This window comes from Mya arenaria, chromosome 8, assembly GCF_026914265.1.
Source record: "Mya arenaria isolate MELC-2E11 chromosome 8, ASM2691426v1".
In the NCBI taxonomy this organism is placed as follows: Eukaryota; Metazoa; Mollusca; class Bivalvia; order Myida; family Myidae; genus Mya; species Mya arenaria.
The window spans coordinates 43,272,955-43,287,813 of NC_069129.1; the positions used below are offsets into that span (position 1 = coordinate 43,272,955).

The following is a 14,859-nucleotide window of genomic DNA, read 5'->3' on the forward strand; positions in this document are numbered from 1 at the left end:
TATTGGATAAGTGACCCCTACCAATCTGTATATAGTACACAGTTTCTGTGTATTGATCTTAATCTTTATTGAATTTGATGATTTTGTAAATCTAGACAACACATTAAGTTTAACGCCAAAGAAAACACAAAATCCCGGGAAAACAAAAAAAACACTTTTTTACTCTGCATTAACGCCAAAATTACTAATTAAACATCAAGGACTCCAAAGCAGGAAAAAAAAGATTTTTTTAAATTAAAGTTTGAGGCAAATTGAATTCATAAAATCCCTAAAATAGAACCATTACCAGAAAAAGAAAAATGTGAAAGCTTTGTATATCTTGAAAACATAAGAAATTATAATGAACCAGTTTCAGAAATGTTTCTTACTGGTCAACCTTAATTTGACTGTTAATGACAAAAACATAACAAAAGGCTTTCTTTGAAACATATGGAAGCATATTTTGTATAGAACACATTTACTTAGTACGTAATACTATATAATGTCTCCCACTTTTCGATGAGGATGAAGAACGGTGGAAATATAATTTTAAAATGGACCCAACAATTTCGCCTGCATGTCAAATTCACCACACCCGTAAAGACCAACAAATATTGTGTTAACACACCTTCAGATAATTCAACAACCACTGAGGAATTTCTGTGTTTTTCATGCAATATTTAAGTAAAAAATTACTCATTAAAGTAAACAAATGAATGCACATTTATCATGTGTAAACTCTTTACATCCCACATGCTTCTCTGTTGTATTCATTATTTTTTATATAATATATTTATGCAAATGTGTTGTTCATTTCGGATACAGTTTATAATTGTTACATATAATTTACAATAATTTTTAAAAATACATGTATGTCTTTTATCAAGTTACAGGTGCTTTACTAAACTTATGAGAAATTATTTATATAGATTTATTTTACAAGTTTCTGATGTATTGTAATCAGTGTGACATGATATGTTTCTGTTTCCTAAATGTACTTATATACTTGTAGTATACACAATGAATACAATCTTTATTTTATCGAATTGCAAAGTTTTCATAAACTTTTTGTTTCCTTCAAGCTATTAAACCAATTTTAATGATTTCATATAAGGATCTTTTCCCTATTCAAACAAAACAAAAAGTTTGAAAAACAAATCAATTATGTTTTAGTTTTAAAAGCAAAATTCAAATATAAAGTTAATAAACTATTTCTCACTTGACTAACCTCATAAACATAATAACTTATTGATTTAAACAATAATATTTCAATGTCAATATTTTTGTTCTTATTCTATATTGTATGCGTTTCTCAACATCCTTCTTTGTGTATGTTGTATGCAAATGTGAAAACCCTTCTTTGCCTATGTTGTATGCATTACTCTATTTCTTTGTTGTATGCATTTCATACTGCGCCAGAAAATAGTCCATCATGGCCGACCAAGAAGATGTTCAAACAACCAAGAGATATGTTAGTCCAAAGACAGAATGAGGAGCGAACTTTTACCACTTATTTGTGTGTAAGTGTTATTTTTATACTTATTGTATTTTAATAAAATATATAAATAGTTTTAAAAGAGCCCTAATGAGAAACTAATTGGAAATGTCATTAATTCTTAGTGGGTGGGGTAAAGTCTTCTTTCATTTGACAGATTATAATATAGTAAATAACAATTTTGAAGCTCCAGTGATCAGTGGCAAAAATTAAGAAAACAAATAATCTATTTGTAATAACAAATAAGTCTGAATCTTACTTTACTTAGATCGATAATAGGTTAGACTTTCTTTCTCAGTGTATTTATCTCATACATTTCATATCATTAACTTTAATTTTTATAATTTTAAATTTACATTCTTTTAACCAAGGATGTATGGTTTATATATCCGTGAGTGTTGGTATCGAACAATTTAATGTAATGGCACAATTGAATGCCTCGGCCCTGTTCACTAATATAGTTCTCTAAATAAATTAGATCTTCATTCTATCGGTTTAACAAAATGAGTTTGAACGCATAAACCAGCACACATTTCTTTCAAGACTAAATTCTATGATATCCACCAGTGGTGGTGATGCAGAAACATTGAAAATTGCTGACATTTTTACTGTGCCAATGAAATGCAGACATTTAGATTTTAATCTTATTGTCATTTTCAGAGAAGAGTATGGTACCAGGGGTGCAGCTGACTCTGATTCCCGGCTTCTTCTAATGAAAAAAGTCAGATGAGGTAATGGTTGTACTATTTTCGAAATTCGGACAATTATTTAACAGTCAAGTATCCTATTGGTTTAAGCCCAAAAGTACCTGCATGTTTGTACAATTAACCAACAAGGATGGACAGTATTAAAATATCAACATTGTAGATGAATTTAAACATGAATTTCATTTCATATTTTTTAATTTACCAGTAGTCCAGAGCTAAAAGCTGCTCTCTCACAGATTGACAGTTCTTCTTGGTCGTTCTTCAAAAGCCCAAAGGAGTAATTAAATTAAATTTACACATATTATTAATTAAATGGCTTAAAGCAATAGCAAAAAAATATTTTCCAAACAATTAAAATCTGTTCTATTATGTGTGACCTTATATGACTAGTTGGAGGATTTTTTACCAAATTTTCAAACTTTTATATGAAAGACTGTGATCTGATATTATGTCAGCAGTCTAATATCACTGGTTTCCATACATTTGCACAATAATTGCCAATTGGCTCGTTTAAAGATAAAAATAAAAAAGGTGTCAGAACAGTAAAACCATGAGGATGCAGCTTTAAATTGGTGTTGCACTTAATGTTTTGTGAATACTTTTCTGTTGTTGTACAGGCTTTTAAAATAATTGATCTGAAAATATAATTTCTATTATTGTTGTATTTTCTGTTTTCTATTTCAGGCGCTGGAATCCGAATGTAATCAAAAATGCCATTGAATGAGGATTGACCTGCAATGCATGGAAATCATCTAACACAACTGCAACGCCTACCTTGGAAAAATGAGTGCAAGATGGAAACAAAGTGTTCAGTGGAACATCTTGTCATCTCAAATATTTGATGACTTACATACTGATGTGAAGTTGAAGATAAAAGTCATCTGTTGGTCCGTGATTATTAAATAAATCCGAACATATATTTTAAAAGGGTAATATGGTAAAGGATTTATCTACGCTTAAAGTGGTTTTCCTATATTATGGAGGGGAGATAACTACAAAAACAGAAACAGATGGCATTGGCAGACCAAATAAAGGAGAACTATTTTGTTCAGTTCAATTTTTAAGACTTCAGAAAATCCGTTAATAGGGCACATCCTTGTAAATGCCATATTGTAAACTGGGCTCTTTAAATTAAAATGTGAAAAGGTGAAAGTGGTCTAGAGGATAAGCCTCAAATTCAAGGTTGTGAGTTCAAGATACTTTCTCTTGACCTCAGAAAAGGATGTCCATTCTTGTTTCTACTTAGGCAACAGACTTAAGAGTGATTTTGTAAGCTTCCAGCTTGCATAGCAATCTGATAAGGCATAAAATAAGATACTAGCTGACTTGCAAACAGTTTTTCCATTTGTGTTGATTTATTTTTCAGTCTGTTGGAATGTTTATTAGAAGTGATGCGCATTGCTTACTGCAACCAATATTTATTTTCTTTATTAAGTTAAATTTAACGAACACATAACATGACTTGTGATTTTACAGATGCATGTTTATTTCGTTGATTGTATGAGTTTATTTTCTCAAATGATGTAATAAAAGTTATTCTAAATGACTGTCCTTTTTTGTTTGAAGAAAATGTGTTGAGGTTTTGGCATAGCATAGTGTCATCATCATCATCATCATCATCATTGTTGTGTACAAATAAAACATTTAAAACAATGTAATAAAAACCAAACTGTCAAGCCAAGTACTCAAAGAGGCACAAGGATATTGCTAAAGAGACCGGTAATACATTTAGACAAATAAAATGCAAAGAAAGATCTATAATTCTGACACATGGTAATGCTTTAAATAGTCCTCTCATTGTGTGTTTATGGTTAAAGTGGAGACATACAGTATTTTTTATAATGAAGACTTAAATTTGTATGGCAACTTAAAGCCATATATGGGGATTAAACGCCAGAAATATTGTGAAGTCTCCCAAAAGACTCAATGCACTTAAAAGGGCTTGGCACAGAAATGAAAGTAAAGATTTGAGCAAAACCTAATTTATCATTAATTTTACATTGGATTGCATACAGATGGCTCTGTTATTACTGGACTAATATTAAAAATAAAATTAAGAGACGTGTTGATCCAAACTGTAATTATTCTTGTTTGCATTTTATGGAGTTATAAAAGAGTCATTTGGTGAAGAGTGATCTAAAGGCTAATTATTCAAAATAGATTAAGTATTATTGAAAAAAGTCTGGTATACATTGCTGAAAAGCTTAGTAACCTGGCTAAATATTTGTTTAAGGCTTTTATTTACAAAAAATTAAATCAGCTGAGTATCTTATCAGTTACTCTTTTGGTGTTGTTGTTTTTAATAAAAAATGACAATTTACTCAATTGAGACTAATAATTATAGAATAAGACAAATATAATGTGTAAGGAAACTTCTAATGAGTGGGTTTTATCCACAGCTTAGGAGGTAAAGTGAAGCATGATCTGCCTTGAACAAATACAATTTTAAGACAAGTTCTGTCAACTTAGTGCACCAGTCAATTGTAACCCCCCCCCCACCCCAGGTCCGGGGGAATACTGGGGTTAATTGGGGAAATGGGCCGTGTTTTTACCTATCAGGTGGCCCTGCAGTGCTGGGTGAATGCGGTGGTTTTATCTTCGCTTAAAATATAGAGGGGAATGGACCTTACCTAGAGTCCCTGGGGTGTGGGGGCATTTGGCAGGGATTTTGCCATTGGATCGTCCGCGCAGGGTGGGGATTTTAGCCGGGGTTGGCTGTACTGAAAGTCAAAGTCCCCACTATTCCCCAGACCTGGGGGGGGGGGGGGGGGGGGGGGGCGTGGTTACAATTGTCTGGTGCATATCCACATGAACGTTGTACTGGTACTCTAACAATTGAGCTTACTGCGTGGATAGTCACCGCCCCATCCCAACCCCACAGAACTGTTTACACAAAAAAAATCTGCAGCCCAAACCCAACAATGCTGAAGTAAAGGCATGCATAGATTTCAGCTGGTAAAGCTGACTGGGTGCCAAGCTCACACCCATCCTACCACACAAAACTCTGCACAAGGCAAATTAATGATTTTACAGAATAGTAATGTTGTTTTAATGGCAAGGCATGGTGTGAAAAATAACACGGCAAAGTATGACTTAAAACTTACATTTCATAGGGTATTCCTATAACTGTTGAGAAAATGTTGACATTTAGTCCATGCATGCATTTAATCCGATGTAATGATTCATGCATGCCATGAACCGTATGATCATTTCAATGACTGTCAAGTACATTTTCTGTGTGCTCACGATTTTTCTAGAGGAAATAGAGTGCTTCAACTATAAGGAAACATCTAAATATTTTTAAAACGAACATTCTTTGAGGTTACAATAAATATTTTCTCTTAAACAAGCACATTTAATTTAACACAATCCATTTCCTTGTTGTTACAATGGGCCTTCTTTACGCGGATTGAAAACGGTGTTAATCGCCGGCAGCCGCATCGCACTTTCGTATATCCTTACTACTATTTACGAGGTCTATCTCGAAGCTTGCCGGAGATGGCCGAGTTGTTACGATTGTCTATCTCGAAGCTTGCCGGAGATGGCCGAGTTGTTACGATTGATCAAATACAAGTGGGGCGATACTATTTCCCGGTCTCTCCTTGTAAAATCCGGTCTCATAATTCCCGGTTCATAACTTATGGCCCAAGGCAACGGATTGTGTTGCTGATGTTTATAACACGATTTTGACAATCTTATTTGATTTTATATGTAACAAAATGGTATAAAATATATAAACATTATGTCTTAATTTATGCAATTTGTTATAGGTCTACACTATTTATGTAATTCGTGTTAAAGGTGTAGAGAAAGATGCGATGGCAGTACAAATGCTCATGTTTTTTGCATAAAAGATTGATGACGGCTAGAGTATGAAGTAACTAAGGATTGCACCTTTTAAATTATGTAATGTCAAAGTTGTTAACTGTTCTTCCTTTTTTGTTTACCCCCCCCCCCCCCCCCCCCTCCCCGGACATTATATTTTTTTATGTATTTCAGCATTAATGATTACAATTGAAAAATTCCATGTTTGCATATCCGACTCATATCGATACGATACGATATGATTATTGCGTAAAACATTATACAATGTTCATGGCATGTAAACAAGTAAATCAATGAATGGAGAAAAAGTACACAAACACATTTTCTGGAGCTAATAGTTGCAATGTTATAACATCCTATTAAGTATGCGTGTGCTTAGACATAAAGTTGTGTAATAATGACGGAGGTATTCAAGTGTATTCAATATTAGCGTAAAATGGAGACATAATATGTTGATTACTTAAGTATGGCGCAACTTCAAATAAACACATTTCATCTAGTAGCTTTAAACACTCTAGCTGTTTAAGAAATCTAATGCTGATTATTTTATTTATGTTTGAATTTGGTTATATGTTATCATCGTATTATTTCTAATCAAGATTATTAGAGCCTTTGCATAACAATAATTTATTCTATAAAATTGCCTTTATAATAAACAACACTATTTTTAGGGTATGAACCGAACAGTAGCCGTGCGTGTGTAATAAAAAAACTGGCTAATCCGTTTATCATGCCCTTAACGAGGGACATTCGTTAATTTCTGACACGCGTTGTATAACGCATTTACACCTTTCATGGTATGACATTATTGTGTATTGTCATAAACCTGTTATGAAGAGTTCCTTGACAAAATAAAATGATAATAAATAAACTTCTGAAATATTCGGAAGGCTATTTTACAAATGAAATATAACTTACAAGATACAAGAATCTTTATTTAAAGTCGTCATGATCGGTGGAACTACGATGCTCCTAATTTATAAAAAGTAACAAATCTCAGCTTATAAAAGTTCCACGACTTCTGTAACAACCAAATGTACATGCCTGTGGTGTCTTTGCAACTGCTAATGCTGTGGCTATTTGTTTTAAGAATGGCTATGTAAATACAAATGTCAATTTCGTTGTAAGTGAAATGAAGGAACATCTAGTCAGCTGTCCAGAAAATAAAAAAAAATCTGTTTCATAAAGAAAATGAAAAGTCGCGATCCCTATGACTTTCAAATTAAAAACATTCTGTTCATGTGAAATTCCAGAACTACTGAGTTAACATGTAGTCAAGCATTGTTTCTTTTTGTATTACTATTATCAATAGTATACTTATAACTGAATTTAATATGAAAAAGAAACACACACACACAATGTGTTTGTTATTCATGACATTAATTTTAGTACATGTGCATATTTCATGTTTTTATTTTTGCCTTAATTTATAATGCTTTATTGATATAAAATATGAAATAAATGGTGACATAATTATCATCAAATATCTAATGTTTTAATCAACTGTAATCTTTTGTAATCCTATTACCCCCCGCGGTCATTAACACCTTTTTGATCACGCCCGATAGCTACCATAAAATTTGGAAAACAGAGACCGGAGGAGACCGGGACCGGATGAGACCGGGACCGGGAAATAGTATCGCCCAATAAAGTGGCCTAAATGTCTCTGTCAGAGATTTCCGTTGGTCCGGAATAGGTTGTTGTTGTTGTTGTTGTTGAGTTTATAAAGGTCTGCCCGCGCCCTATAATGGCTGCATTATGGCTTGACCCCGTCACATCCCCAAGTGTGACTTAAACAGAATTTTGAAGCCAAAAGGGGAGTTTTACCCCCATCGGTTGATGGGATATTCGTCAAAGGAGTAATTTTTTACCCAAAATGCCGCGAAACCTGCGATGAATGACATCTAGGGAGGTCCCACAGCTCTGAATATTGGATATGGTTTCATTTCTCCAGTCTTGTATCTTAAAAAACATTTACGTGTAAGAATGGTATTTCTTTTGAAGGATGGGCAAGACTCACGGTCAGTTCATTGACAAGAAAGTGTTGTGAGAACAGGACTTTTTGCCCACTATATGTATTAATATTTCTAATATATATATGAACTGACCACTTTGTTGTCGATGCCCGACTATTGCCTCACTATTTACTTATTGGAAATTCTTCAAGACCAGAGAGTGCGTTGACATTACTTTGCCTACATGTTTTTTAAATGTACATGTACATATATAGAGAGGGTTATTATGGTTGTTTATAAAAATTATAATGATTAATAATATAGGTTTTTTTTGTTGTTGTTTTTTGCCTGCGCCCGATTTTTTCCATTTTAATATGTATGTGCGGGATAAAAAAATACATAGTATACTTTCTATATACAGGTATGTAGCCCCTGGTCCAGTGCCTTCTCTTTTTTATCAATAGGTCGTAACCATGTATATTTTCAAAATTTCAATATCTTTAAGTGAATGAATGAATTAGGGCTAGGATCAAAAACTGTTTTTCCTAACAATAAACCTGGAGCAGAAGCGTTATATTACAACACCATCACCATAGCATGTAAAATCATCATGGACTTCTAATAGCACTATGGATGTAACGGTTTAAATCGGTAGAATTGTTAACTCAAAATGTCTTTATACAGTTTATACCGATATTGGTTTTCTTTCTTGACAACTTCGCCCGAAAAATAATTTGGTTTCGTTTTAGGTTATGGTGACTTGCATTTAATAATTTATGGTTAAATCGATGTATATCATCATACTCCTTAATACCTCATCCTTTCATGTGAAAACGAAAGAAGAAAAGAAAAGAAATGTTTTGTCACCATAATGTAGATTGAAAATCAGTAATTTATAGCTACTAAAAGTAGTAGAGATCCAATTTATACGCGTTCATCTCATAACTCCAGGAATGAAATGTTTGTTTACCGGACTTGATAATAATGGATAGTCGATTTGGTATTCATCGTTCCAAATAACCTGCTTAAATCCATGAGTTCCATTCGTATGTTTCGGTAATTCCAAAAGGTAAAATATGTAAAACAATAAATATTCTATATACATTTGGCTGTTAGCTTAGTATTTCGTTCATCGTGTGAATCACTATCGTGTGTGTCGCTTAAGGTGCCGTGCCGGTTATCGTTTCGTTCCCTCTATGCTCATTCTTGTTCAATATAATATAATGTGTTTGTAGTTGTCAGGTAAACCTGCCATATTTGTTGTTTGTAATGAACGTATCTCTAAGCAAGGCTCCGGAGGGGATCGTGATGCCCCTCACTAAGATAAAGTTTTACTTATAGGGAATTATTTTCTAAGCTTCATTAGGATGTTTGAGCAGTCATTGTATTACCACCCTTTTGAAAAGGGCCCCAACAACAGGTACACGGCGTATACAATGAACGTGCTTTATATTTTACTTAGAAAAAAAAAGAAATTATTTATGCTTTCTGTTTCTTTTGGATGATAAAACAGTCGTTGTATTACCACCCTTTTAAAAAAGGGCCCCAACAACAGGTACACGGCGTATACAATGAACGTGCTTTTTATTTTATTTTGTTTTATTTCTCAAGTTATTATTAATGTATGTTTTTTTGCTTTCTTTGGATGTTAAAGCAGTCATTGTATTACCACCCTTTTAAAAAAGGGCCCCAACAACAGGTACACGGCGTATACAATGAACGTGCTTTTTATTTTATTTTGTTTTATTTCTCAAGTTATTATTAATGTATGTTTTTTGCTTCCTTGGGATGTTAAAGCAGTCATTGTATTACCACCCTTTTGATAAGGGCCCCAACAACAGGTACACGGCGTATACAATGAACGTGCTTTTTATTTTATTTTGTTTTATTTCTCAAGTTATTATTAATGTATGTTTTTTGCTTCCTTGGGATGTTAAAGCAGTCATTGTATTACCACCCTTTTGATAAGGGCCCCAACAACAGGTACACGGCGTATACAATGAACGTGCTTTTTATTTTATTTTGTTTTATTTCTTAAGTTATTATTAATGTATGTTTTTTGCTTCCTTGGGATGTTAAAGCAGTCATTGTATTACCACCCTTTTGATAAGGGCCCCAACAACAGGTACACGGCGTATACATTGAACGTGCTTTTTATTTTATTTTGTTTTATTTCTCAAGTTATTATTAATGTATGTTTTTTTGCTTTCTTTGGATGTTAAAGCAGTCATTGTATTACCACCCTTTTAAAAAAGGGCCCCAACAACAGGTACACGGCGTATACAATGAACATGCCTTTTATTTTATTTTGTTTTATTTCTTAAGTTATTATTAATGTATGTTTTTCGCTTCCTTGGGATGTTAAAGCAGTCATTGTATTACCACCCTTTTGATAAGGGCCCCAACAACAGGTACACGGCGTATACAATGAACATGCTTTTTTTTTTTTTTTTTGAAGATTATTATTTATGCTTTGTGCTTATTATTGATGTTAAAACAGTCATTGTATTACCACCCCTTTTAAAAAGGGTCCCAACAACAGGTACACGGCGTATACAAGGAACATGTTTTGCATATGTTGTTTAATAATTGCTGTGCTATTTAGACCCTATTTCTTATAGAACCTTTTGTTTTGTGTGGTATTAAATTTTGTTTAGGTAGTTTATTCCCGACAGGTATGCAAACACTGCTTCCCTTACCTTCTCTGTTATATCAGGTTCGGGAAACAGCAGATGATACCTGTCGATGACTGACATATTTAGTTTCAGAAGTTCTATTTTCAGGCTTTCTCGTTGTTCCATATAAGTTGGGCATTTAAAGAAAATGTGATGGAATGTTTCTTTGTCTCCGCATTGGATACAGCAGTCAGTATTTGTATAATTCTCAGCAGCTAGCATACTGGTTCCTAAACGAAGTCGTGTGTATACTTTATCTTTTAGTGTATTAGTACTATATGTTTTTATTGTAGTGTTAATTTCCCCATACTCAAAATTGTGATCAAGTTTATATACTTCAAAGTCTCTTACAAATTTGTTTTTTGTTAGTTTCTTTATCCAGCTGTATGCTTCAGGGACGCTTAATTTGATGTTTGTTCGTGAACCTTGCCTTGATGCTTGTTTTGCAATTTGATCAGCCATTTCATTTCCTAAGATACCTATGTGACTAGGAATCCAGACAAATGTTATTGACACTCCTAGATCATGAAGCAGTGTAGTATTATTAAGTATTTGCTGTAAAATTTCTGGTCGTGACCTAGAAAAGCTTGTTTTCATTGACATGAGTGCACTTAAAGAGTCTGATAGTATTGTTACTTTGTTGTGTATATCGTTTGCTTCTGCTTGCTGGAGCAGCATTTTTAGTGCGAGGTCAATTGCCGCCAGTTCACAAGAATAAATAGAAAGCCTGAAGTCAAATTTTAACCCACATTCAAAAAGGGGTGTCATATTTTGAGATAAGCCTACTATCCCGGCCCCAGCCAAATGGAGGTGCGGGTCTTTGCTTCCATCCGTGAAGACCTGCCATGAGTTGTAATATTTGCTATTGATGTGTTCATTTACTATTTGGCGGTTAATGTTAGGGTCCCTTTTCTTGTCTATAACTTTTGTTAAGCATAAGTCTATATTGAGTTCTTGTTTATTGATTAGGTTTAAGAAATGGGGTTGTGCTATTTTATTTTTTGTGAGAGAACATGCTTCCACTAATGGTAGTACTGTCTGGCTGTATGGCACTTTAAAGAGTTTTAATTTGTTGGCTTTGTGTTCAAAGATTGGGTCTCTGTTACATTTGTTGTTGATTGGTAGAGCATCTTGACGTGAGGATCTAACCCAATATTTTAACATATTTATTTCTCTTTGGTAGTTCAGTGGAAGTTCACCACATTCTGCTTGTAGTGCTATTGTACGTGTACTTCGATAAGCACCTGTTAATATCCTTAATGCCTTATTTTGTATAATTTGTAGTTTCTTTAGTTTGTCATTTGAAGCAGAGTTATAAACTATACTTCCATAGTCTAGTTTTGATTTGATAAGTGATTGATATATTGTATATAAACATTTTTTGTCTGTACCCCATTCCTTTCCTTTGATAGTTCTAAGGAGGTTAAGGTCCTTTTCGCATCGGGCAATGAGTGAGTTTATGTGTAAGTCCCATTTTAGGTATTTATCGAATGTTAATCCTAAGAATATATCTTTTTCGTTGTATGTTAATTTTTGATTACATAGTTTTAGCTTTGGGAAGTTTGGAGAGCTTTCCGGTGGTTTCACTCTTTGTTTGTGTACTATGAGTACTTGAGTTTTATTTGGGTTTATTTTGAATCCGAAGTTTTCACTCCATGTCTCTATGTTATTTAGAGTATGTTGGATGTTTTTAACTGCTATTTCAGGGTTTTTAGAAACTGTCCATATCGCTGCATCATCTACAAACTGAGATAGGTCACTATGGTAGGCAGGGTTTTGGATTTCTGAGTTACTTTTTTCGATTGAGTCTCTTAGTGTATTCATGAAAAGTGAGAATATGATTGGTGATAAGACACTACCCTGTGGGCAGCCATTGGCTGTTTCTAGGGTTTCTGAGTATTCTCCTTTTAGTAATATTTTTATTTTCCTGGATTTGATAAATGCATTAATCCAATCGAGCATTTTACCTCTTATTCCTATTTTATGTAGGTATGTTAGAGCTCCTTGACCCCATAGTTTGTCAAATGCTGAGCTGAGGTCCAAAAATACTGCCACTAGGTATTTGTTGTCAAGTTGTGCCCTTTTACAATCATGTTCCAGTCTAACTAGATTGTCCTCACATGAATGATTGGCTCTGCAACCTGATTGGAATTTTGATATCAGTTTGTTTGTTTCAAGGAAGTTACATAATCTAGGTTTTATCATTTTTTGCATTAATTTAGTGAAAGTTGATGTAAGTGAGATTGGCCGGTATGATGCGGGATCATATTTAGGTTTATTTGGTTTCAGGAGAGGGATTATTACAGCTTCACTCCATGAGTCTGGTGTTGAACCAGATTTCCAAGATTGGTTGAAGAGGCTTAGAAGTGTTTGCTTTGCAGATGTTGGTAATTTTTTAAGAATTTCATAGTGTATGCCATCTTCACCAGGTGCGCCACTTTTACAATTAGCTAGTGCCCTGTTGAGTTCAACCATACTGAAATCTGCATTATACTCAATATCTTCCCTACGAGTTTCTGTGTTAATTACATCACTTATAATTGTATTGGTCCTGTTTTTAATTCAATGAAGTCTTGTGTATATTCATTATCGCTACTGATCTTTTCATAATGTTTTACTAATATATCTGCCTTATCTTTGGGATTGTGTATTACCTTGTCGCCTATTTTAAATGGTGGTTCATCGGGCAATGGAATTCCTTTTACTTTTCTGACAAAGTCCCAAAGTTCCTTAGAGTTTGTTTTGTGAGTTATTTTCGAGCAGAAATTTTGCCATCCTTGCTTTTTTGCATTTTGTATTGTGTCCTTAGCTTTTAGCCTAGCCATTAGCCAGTTTTCATGTTTAATAGAAGTTGGGTCTTTTTTATAAATTTTCCTACATTTTTCTCTTAATTTTATAGCATTGTCGCATTTAGTGTCCCACCATGGGACAATTTTCTTTACTCTTTTAATTTTTGGTTTAGATTTTGGTAAGGTTCTATCGAGAATTTTCGTAAGTTTCTCATAATAATGATTGAAATTATATTGAAAATCATTTTCAGTTATATCATAGTTTAGTTCGGTATGACAGAGTTGTTGGAATTTGTTCCATGATTCAGTTGAGGCTTTTTCTGTTTTCCATTTTTTTGTAATATTGATTGTTGTTTTATTTGTGGAATATTCAATTGACGTTAGTAATGGTAGATGGTCACTACCAAAAGTGTTGTTTATTACATAGAATTCACTAGAGGAGTGGAGATGTGATGAGATGAGTGATAAGTCAATAGCACTGTCTGATTCGTTTTGTTTTTCGGATACTCTCGTTATTTGTCCATCATTTAAGAAATTTAGATTATTGTCATTTAGGAATGTAAGCAAGTCATCGGCCTCGCCGTCATACCGGAAGTCTCCTGCGGGGTTCCAGCAGATGTGTTTTAAGTTAAAGTCTCCTACAATTAGGGTGTTTCGTCCTAAGTTTTCGAATATGTGTTGATATGTATTTATGTTATTATATTTAGTTTTAGGAACATATACTTTATATATTGTGATGGGGTCTTTTTTACCATATATCTGCACAGAGCAGACTTCTATGTCTGATTTGTGAGTTATCATGTTCTCTGCAAAGGGAAGACCCACTCTTACATAGATGCATACTCCACCTCCTTTACTACTTTTATCAGACTTCCTAATTTTGTTGATAGGTTGTTGGTAACCCCTCAATTTGAAGGTTTTGTCCTTTTCTGTATAATGTGTTTCCTGTAAACAAATAACATCTATTTGGTTTGTTGAATTGTTTAGGTAATTTTGGAGTTCAATAATTTTATGTGAGTTGTCGGTTTTCATTCCCCGAACATTCCATGACAAGACGGCGAGACCATTGTTTGTATCAATGTTTTTAGTATTATTTAATGTCGCCGCCATATTGAAGTTTTTATTTTATCCTAATGATTGTTTTTATCCCGTTACATAAACCTAAACATGTCGGAAGGGGCGGGGCACAGGGCCTCCATTGAAAGCTCTGGGAGGGCCATACCATAAAAAGGGAGGAGGTGCACACATTCCGAAGGAGCCCGCCATGTGAAATTGGGGGCGTCTTCGGAATGGTGGACCGGTCTTTTGCCAATAATTAGGTGGCGACGCCATTTGGGGCCTAAAATTGGGCGGGAAAGGCCTGAATATTGGTGGCCTAGCTTGTGAGGGAACTTGTTTTGTGGACTGTTTAATATAGTGACCACTCTTTCTTGA

The 14,859-nt window shown here is 34.0% G+C and overlaps 1 long non-coding RNA gene across 1 annotated transcript; it reads left to right on the top strand.

Moving 5' to 3' along the window:
* The first annotated feature begins 1,397 nt into the window (after nucleotides 1-1,397).
* On the top strand, nucleotides 1,398-3,718 carry LOC128242075 (uncharacterized). Its single transcript, XR_008262537.1, has 3 exons — nucleotides 1,398-1,499; nucleotides 2,135-2,205; nucleotides 2,866-3,718. It is a non-coding gene; the product is annotated as an uncharacterized LOC128242075 (long non-coding RNA).
* Nucleotides 3,719-14,859: the final 11,141 nt, after the last annotated feature.